Source organism: Lissotriton helveticus, chromosome 9, assembly GCF_964261635.1.
Source record: "Lissotriton helveticus chromosome 9, aLisHel1.1, whole genome shotgun sequence".
Classification (NCBI taxonomy): Eukaryota; Metazoa; Chordata; class Amphibia; order Caudata; family Salamandridae; genus Lissotriton; species Lissotriton helveticus.
Genome location: NC_136070.1, coordinates 844,537,532 through 844,546,723, shown reverse-complemented (window position 1 = coordinate 844,546,723; position 9,192 = coordinate 844,537,532). Strand labels below are relative to the sequence as shown.

Sequence of the window (9,192 nt, the reverse complement as noted above, 5' to 3'; positions counted from 1 at the left end):
GGAAAGATCTATAAATTGCACGCCTTTCTCCACGAAGAAGGAAGCCAACTCTTCACAGTGTAATTCAGAGGTGGTAACAGGTGCCAAGGATCTACTGGCACTAAGATCTTTTAAAAAATTTTAAATGCATTTTTAAGGGTTAGGGCTGAGTTTAATCTCCTTGGCATAGTAGGCTGCGCGTGTCCTGCAGATAGCTCTATGGTAGTTTGTAAGTGCTGCAATATAGTGCACTTTTATTTCTGGGTCATAACCTTTCCTCCAGTCCCGTTCAATTGTGTTACACGATTTCCTCAGTATAGTTAGGGAATGATTATACCATGGGCTGGATTCTTGAGAGCGCCCTTTGATCCAGCTGGCCGGGATCAAAGAATCCAAAGCTCGAGTTATCCAGGCACAAAACAATTCGTACCCGGACTCTGGGTTGTCAAAAGGTTTGAGGGGGTCTGTTCTAAGCACGGCGTAGAAATCGTCAAGACGTAATTTCCGCCATGGGCGCTTGCGAACTGGTTGATTAGTGATCATACCTAAAGGTTCCTTTAGAGGTAAGGACATTCCGACGAACATATGATCTGGCCAAGAAACCGGGATGGGGGCAGCTACTATGGCTGATTCAATGTTGGAAAAAGATGGAATCAAGCAGATGTCCCCCGCAGTGGGTAGGGCTCTCAACTGACTGGCGCAGCTGAAATGCCGCTTAATCTGCTAGCAAACTGCCAATAATCTTATCTTGAATAAGGTCGAAATGGAGATTCAAGTCTCAAAAAATGCTAAAATTTGCGGTTCCTACAGCCAGCGTCCCAACTGCCTTTTTTAAGCTACTGGCTTGACCGGGCGGCCTATACACCAACACCCGAGAGAGGGTCAGATGGGGGTTTATCAAGATGCTCAAAAACTGGCACATTCGCACCCCTCTATATCGACTTTAGTAAAAAGTAGTAGTAGCGAGATTTAACAATCACTGCAATACCCCCACCCCTCGTTTCCCTATTTATAGTATACACGAAGTAGCCGGGCGGCAGAGCTAGGTCAAGTACCGTTGTCATATCGTCCTGCAACCAGGTCTCCATAAGGAAAAAAATATCCGGACTTTTATCACTAATGAGGTCATGTATTTCAGCATGGTGCTTAGTTAAGGATCTTACATTCAGCTGGAGAATTATAAGCCGCCGTTGAGGGTAGATGATTTTAGGGGGCTACTGTAGGTTTAGGGAGTGAAAACATCCCACAAGTGCAGTGAAAGGGGCCACTCAAAGGGTGGAGTGGGGTCCTATTACATCCGATACCTGCAGGGTTCAGATGTAGAAGAGTTTCCCTTGAATAGATGCGCCCAGCCGGCTCACCTCGACCAGCGTTCCTGGCGAGAGGCAACGTACTGGCGCGGACGGGCGCTGACGGGCTTGCCTTTGGGGCGCCTTCGGCGCGCCGTCGGCGCGTCCGCAGCGCGTTTGGAGGGGCATCCCACTTTATACTCAGGAGCCAGTGAACTTGCGCCACGATCTAAAACGGAAGTCTACTCCCTTCTGGTGTGTGCAGCGAGTCCGTCTTCCCTCCACAACAATCCGACCGAAGTCAGCGGTGGACCAGGGAAGCAGCAAGAAGGTAGGTAAGTTAAAAACACAATCAAATTAAAAAGAAAGCGCAAGACTAGAAAGTAACTAAATGCAGTCCTTCGCGCATAGCGCAGTAACAGCGTCTTCTTGCTTCGTGAGTCAAGCAGGAGAGAGGGAGGTTGGCCCTTAAATGCTACAGAGGGAAAAAAGGCTGGACTGCAACTTGCGCCACGATCTAAAATGGAAGTCTACTCCCTTCCGGTGTGTGCAGCGAGTCCGTCTTCCCTCCAGAACAATCCGACCGAAGTCAGCGGTGGACCAGGGAAGCAGCAAGAAGGTAGGTAAGTTAAAAACACAATCAAATTAAAAAGAAAGCGCAAGACTAGAAAGTAACTAAATGCAGCCCTTCACGCATAGTGCAGTGACAGCGTCTCCTTGCTTCGTGAGTCAAGCAGGAGAGAGGGAGGTTGGCCCTTAAATGCTACAGAGAGAAAAAAGGCTAGACTGCAACTTGCGCCACGATCTAAAACGGAAGTCTACTCCCTTCCGGTGTGTGCAGCAAGTCCGTGTTCCCTCCACAACAATCCGACCGAAGTCAGCGGTGGACCGGGGAAGCGGCAAGAAGGCAGGTAAGTTAAAAACACAATCAATTTAAAAAGAAAGCGCAAGACTACAAAGTAACTAAATGCAGCCCTTCGCACATAGCACAGTGACAGCGTCTCCTTGCTTCGTGAGTCAAGCAGGAGAGAGGGAGGTTGGCTCTTAAATGCTACAGAGAGAAAAAAGGCTAGACTGCAACTTGCGCCACGATCTAAAATGGAAGTCTACTCCCTTCCGGTGTGTGCAGCGAGTTCATCTTCCCTCCACAACAATCCGACCGAAGTCAGTGGTGGACCGGGGAAGCGGCAAGAAGGTAGGTAAGTTAAAAAGACAATCAAATTAAAAAGAAAGCGCAAGACTCCAAAGTAACTAAATGCAGCCCTTCGCGCATAGCGCAGTGACAGCGTCTCCTTGCTTCGTGAGTCAAGCAGGAGAGAGGGAGGTTGGCCCTTAAATGCTACAGAGAGAAAAAAGGCTAGACTGCCTTCTCCCCCTCATTGATGCATCCATTCACACTTTCAACAACACTTAGCCTTGGTCATACCTCTGTCTGTTCCGTTGAACCTCGTAGTCTTTCTTGATTTAAACCATAGAGGCTGCAGTGCAGGGGTTTTAACCTTCTAATATTCATGGAGAGGTAAAAAAGACTGTAGGAGACAGGCACGCTAAGAAATGCAGCTGGAACTCTCAGAACTCAAAAGTGGTTCAAATCCTACCAGCACTGGCAGAACTTGCGTCCATACTACTTGTATTCATTCATCAAACACTGTGGCAGGGAACTATCAACTCAGTCAATGAATTTTTCTACGTTACTAGGCTGTCACTGCTCTGAGAGCAATAGATAACCATAATGGTTTGAGAAGTAGAATAGGGACCATGGTTACCCCTTGCACCACTGAATGATGTTTGTGCTTTTATCAGTTCACCTGCTGAATATTATGGCCACCCACTGGTAATGTGAATAATGTTTTTTACTGTTCACAGTTCTGCCTTCTTATTGTTCCCTGCCTCAGGAAGATTTTACTTGCTCCATCTGACCAGTTCCTGCATTTTCTTTATGTAAACAGGGCCAGTGCTTTCATAAAATGGCACTAGAAGAATGGAGCCACTGAGTGGTGTAGCCAAATTACTGATAGAATGAGGGATGCAATTTCCCGGTATAAATGGAGGGCATTAGCTCAAAAACTTCCCTTAGGGCCTCATTTACTATATTTTCATGCACAGCAGCATAGCAAGAATTCCTGCAGCGCTGCCATGAGTCAAATTAAAAGGGCAGGAATACATTGTATCTACAAGATGCTGCACATTCCTGTCCTTCTCACTTGCGCTGGTGTACAAACAGCAGCCATACAACAACTTAGACCGCTGACACCATGGTGTAAGGGTGCCTGCGTTGCAGGGATGATTGTTTATGTGCAAGAAGGGGACACCTACCTGCATATAAACAATCATTAAAGGCTGGCGGCTCCTCTATGTATGCTGCATAATGCAACACACATGAAAGAGCAAAAAACGAGGAGAAATAAAAGTATTTTTCCTCTTTGTTCTACTTCTGCACCGCCCCTGGGGAGTCATAAGATTCTGACGCATTCCCAGGTTTACCACATTTTGTAAATCTGTGAATGTGTCAGGTTTCATTGATGTTCCTTGGAAACACCCGCAGCAGCACCCATGGAATGCCCCTTTCACTCAGAGTAATGAGTAAAATGGTCCCATATTTACAAGGCCATGAAAAGTCATGCAGGGTGACTTTATGCAGCCTTGTTAATATGGGCAGGGACACTGCATCACTCGTGCTTCTAAAATAGTGATGCACCAGCGCTGTAATGGGCTCATAAACGTGGTCCTATGTTTCCTGAAGTGAGTGCTAAAAAATCCTTGTATCCTTCCTGCATTCAGCCTGTGGTGTCCACTTACCTTGGCCACCATGTACACAGCACTTGATCCTATATGTACGTGTGCACAAAGGTGTTTGTAGGAGTAGGAGTTTTTGTGTGAGTGGATGCATTCAGAATTCTACATTTGACTTGATCATAGGTTCTTCAGATACAATTTTTTTTAAAAAGAAAACTGTGACAAATTTTCTTTACTCGCAAAGCTTTCTTTACTAAAAGGGAAGACGCATGATTAAGATTTCAACGCAGAATCCACGAGAGTACACTAAGACACTGCAAATATAGGGCCTCATTTAACAAGGCCATTGCGCCACCAGTGCGTCACCTTTTTTTAACACACCGGCAGCACAGTGTGCCTGCTCATATTTACAAGGCCACTTAAAGTTACCCAGTGTGATTTTTCATGACCTTGTAAATATGGATTCCTTTCACACATTACTCTGGATGAAAGGAGCATTCCATGGGTGTTGTTGTGGGTGTTCCCACGCAACATCCATGCAACCTGACACATTCCCAGATTTACAATGTTTTGAAAAGCTGGGAGTGAGTCAGAATCCTATGCATTCCTAGGGGAGGTGTAGGAGTGGTGCAAGAGGAGAAATACCTTTATTTCTCCTCGTTCTTTTCTCTTTCTATATGTCCTGTATTCTGCAGCATGCATAGAGAAAGGAAAATGTCATCACTGATTGTTTTTTGGCTTCCTGCACAAAAACAATCATACCCGCAATGCAGGCATCCGTGATAAAGGACTCAAGGGTGCCTGCGCTGGCACATGGCAGCCAATTGTGTGCCAGTGCAGGGGAAAGCACATGCACGCATTGCATTGTTGTCAACACAATGCATCAGTGTGCTTTGAAAATGATGCAGCTTTGCGCATCAAAATGGCTTGCGGAGCAACGCTGCATCGTTTTCTTGTAAATGAGGGTCATATTAACCACCCCCAAATTCATGCAGCAAATTAATTTTGCCTAACTGCTTGAAAAGTGTAGAAATCAACACGGAACTCGGCACTCTTTGCAAATCTTATACCACTTAAAGGCTCAAAATTACTAGTTTTAACTTAATAAATTGATAGTATTTTTGGCAATAAATGTTTTAAAACATGCAGTTTTTGTTTATTTAGTTCTCTTCAAGAAGTAAAACGTTTACATACATTTGTTTGCATAACACTTCCATTCAAGTTGGAAGAACATTCCTATACCTTTTTAAAAATGGTAAAATGATGTACAATTTTTTTTTGTGTGGAATACGTGACTTGCATTTAATGGGGGAACAAAATGACATGGGGACGGAGAAAGGCTGTCGCTACTGGAGATGCTTCAAGAGAAGGTGCATGGAGTGCAATGTTTTGGGAAAAATCGACTACGTTACAATAACCCCACTGTGTGAGAACTGTACAGATGTACTGGAACTTATGTGCACCTGATAAGTTACTCAATTGAATTTGCACTATTTGGATACACATGCACCTAGCAATTTCCTGATTTGGTTCCAAGAATTACCTTCATTATATCCAAGTAAGGTGCTAGCAAGGATTCTGAATACCTCGTACTTTGCATACCGTTCACAATATTAAAGAATTTAAAATTTAACTTCATAAACGAGAATGCTACATGGTGCCCATTTAACCAAGTGCCAAATGTATCTTTAAAAACTGATATCTCCATTTTTGAAGGTACGAAATTGAAATGGCAAACTCGTCATTGTTGACTAGGACATGAAAACTACAATTAGATATTCAAAAGCTGCCATCTAGAATGAAAGTGTAACCAATTTTAGAACATGTACTGGTGTTGTTTTACATGGAAACCGGTCGCCAGAATTGACGTACACTATGTAGCATGGCATCTGCATCACTTAGGATTTACAATGAGAAGCCTTCAAATCTGTTTATCCTTCCCCCGAGGTACCATAAGGTGAAATACATGGAAAGTCAGAACATGTGGAAACTTGATACATTTAAAGCAAAGGAGTACTTTGCTAGACTGGCAGCTAAGGTATTTATAATTTCTGGTGCACTGTGGTGTCTTTCTGCATATAAAAGCCCTAGATTCATTGTGTCAATCAAATGCTGTAGGAGGTCCCAGATTGTTCAGTACTTAAACTAATGTTCCCAAGTCAGGCAATGAGCCAGGGACCAGGCACTTTACTCCGGAAGCACCAGATGTGGGTAAGGACAAGGGTACACTTTTCTCCTCCACATCACTCAAGACTTTGGTGTATCGGACGTCTGGAAACAGTTTAATTTCTCAGGATTATTGGATGCCATGTGTGAAAAATCAAGGAATATGTCCTGGTAGGTCTCGTCACCTGGCTGTCCATACAGTCCTTCAGATTCCCGCATCTCCTCATTCATTCTTGCCTCTTGCAACAGTGTTACAATGTCAGCATTTGCAGCTTCAACTGCAATAGTCAAGGGGTCTTTTCCTTCTTCGTCTATGGCGTGCTGATTTGCCCAATGTTTTAGAAATAAGCAGACTTGCCAAGTGTGCCCTAAAACAGTTGCATGATGCAGGGGTCCTCTGCCATACAGATCCATGTGATTAACATTGGCGCCATTCTGCAACAGGAACTCACAAGTGACCAAAGAACCTCCATGCACAGCCTGAATGAGTGGTGTTGCATTGTTTTCCTCTGCATTCACCCAGTTAACATCTGCACCATGTGCCAATGCTTCTGCCATATCAGGAAGGCTTTTCTCAAACGCAGCTCGATAAAGGTGCAGCCCTGGATGAAACTTTTCTGAATCCTGAAATACTGAAGAATCTCGCTTCTCGACCTCTAGGACCTGTTCATACAAACTGTTTGAGGAGACAGTAGATGCAAGAAGTTCTCGCCTGCCCTCTGAACTGAAGTTGAGTCCACTGCCATTGCTTTCCACTGAACTTCTGGAAGATGTTGAGAAGTTATCCTGTGATGCCAGTGACTTCTCAGAAATACTGGGGTACTCGTTCTTGCACTCGGAATAAGGCCATTTCTGTCCATCAAGAGGGTGTAAAGCAACGCAGTCCTGATTCACAAACCTCTTTTCCACGTACTTTGCTATGATATATTCCTCCTTTTCCAGTCTTGGACTTTCCTTGTCTGGCTTCTTCACTCCAAGGGTTTTCAATTTAGCTTCATATATTCCATTAATAACTTGATTTCCCAGTTCACACATCAGCATTAGTAATTCAGGCTCCCATGTATCTAAAGTTAGTGACCTTACTTTTGAAAAGTGCACACCAAGACTCCTGTGTATCCCAGCACACTCAATGCACAGGAAGATTCCAAGGTTGATGCTGGCCCATTGCGGATCCGCCTGACCACAATCGCAGCAGAAAGAGTTTCCAGCCATACACTGAATCAGCTGTAATGCACTTTCACCTTCAAATAATTCCTCTTTCACCTCGCTTCCGGAGTCCAGACTTCCTGTGGAAGGTGAAGATTTCTCATCCAGCTTCTCTGTCTCATCACTCTTTTCTCTAAATGCTGTAGCAATGTTCGTTTGGACAGCTTTAATCCATGCCTGTCGCAGCTTTTCTGAGTCCGCCTGTAGCATACAGCTCTTTGTTGGTGAGACTATTTCAAAGCAGAAACGTCTTTCTATGTCTTCACAGTGTTTAACTGTGCAGAGCCGTAAATCTTCGACAACCACTGTGGGGCTATCCTTAATTTTTTTCTGATACACCAGTTGGTTGGCTTCTATTGAGAACCAGCTTCTGTTCCAAGTTTTAAAGGCATTACTGGCCCTTTTAAAGAGGTATCCTTCCATTACAATGCCATTAGCCGCATCAACATTGTCTTCAAGTCTGAGATCATCGTCAGTGAAATCCTTTTGCTGAATAGTGGAGTGCTTTTGTTCCATGTCACTCTTCTCCTTTGCTGCATCCACAACATGCCGATCCAACTGTGAACCAATCTCTTTCATGAGCGGTTCAAGTTCACTGAAGAGATCGTAGCCCAGGTGGAAGAAGCCTAGATGCGCGTACATGAAGGATAACATCGATTTTAAAATTTCAGACCTCTGCTTTGACTGAAGAACATTGATTTGGAGGACGTTGTCCAAAGCTATGTGCCGGAAGCGTTTTCGTGTTGCAATTAAGTTGTTTGTTGCCTCCTCTACCTTGTGCAGTTTTGTTCTTTGAACTCGGGCGTTTTTAACCAGTGCGTTTTCTTTTTCTTCACTGACCTTATCAAACTGCTTCTTTGCATCTTTGAATTTTCTAATATCATCCCTAATAAAAATCTGGAGCTGTGTTTTAATGGATCTCTGAGCTTGGTCAAACAGGATTGTGTGATAATTGATTATTTCTTGGAGGCCGTCCGAAAACTTCGTCAAGCTAGACTCAATCACCACATCCTTGCTTGAATACTGTGCGAGGTCCCGAATGCCATTCATAAATTGCTTGCTGGCAGCACAAAAGGCCTTGCCTGCATCAATCATGCCACTACATAACGTCACAAGCTTATCAAGTTTCACTTCCAGTTCTGTCACATAACCTTCAACTTCCTTCAAAGCGGCTCTGAAACGGGGAGTGTCCTTCAAGCACTCCTCCTCGAGATCAACGGTCACCGTCATGCTGTTGCCTCGGCCCCTCCCGGGCGATCAAGGTGAGGGCAGGAATAAGGAGGCAGCAGCAAGATACGGGGATCTGAGCAGAGCAGTTGAAATCCGTCACACTTTAGCCTGCCTCACCGCCGCCCAGCTCTCGGCGCTTCCTCCACTTCTGAACACTGTCCCTGCTGCCAGACACACCAGACTCCCAGCCACGCACACAGACATAGACAACGGACAACAATGCAAGAGTCCGAGCGTCATAGACACAAAATATAGAATCAGAATGTCTTCCTCGGCAGGGTTCCACCAATGTATTTGCATTTTCAGCAACAAGGCAAATCATCATTGGAGGTAGTGGTCTTTAGTTATTTTTCTGTACATAGGCAAACCTGTGTTTTTTTATTGTTTGGTCACAAAGGTCGATTTTAGAGGAAGGTTTCTGCAACGACAGATACTCCTGCTCCCCAGCGTCTTTGTCAATAAGGGATACCTGTCTGCTAAACTAGTATACTATTGCATGTGTTACAGATTATTTAACACCTCATAGATGCCTTAATTCGGGTTTTGGATTCTGTAAAACAAGATGTTTATAATGTCCGAAAATCAA

General features: G+C 44.4%; 1 pseudogene; it reads right to left on the bottom strand.

The window, feature by feature from the left end:
- Positions 1-6,251: 6,251 nt before the first annotated feature.
- On the bottom strand, positions 6,252-8,606 carry LOC144783013 (arf-GAP with coiled-coil, ANK repeat and PH domain-containing protein 2 pseudogene; annotated as a pseudogene).
- Positions 8,607-9,192: the final 586 nt, after the last annotated feature.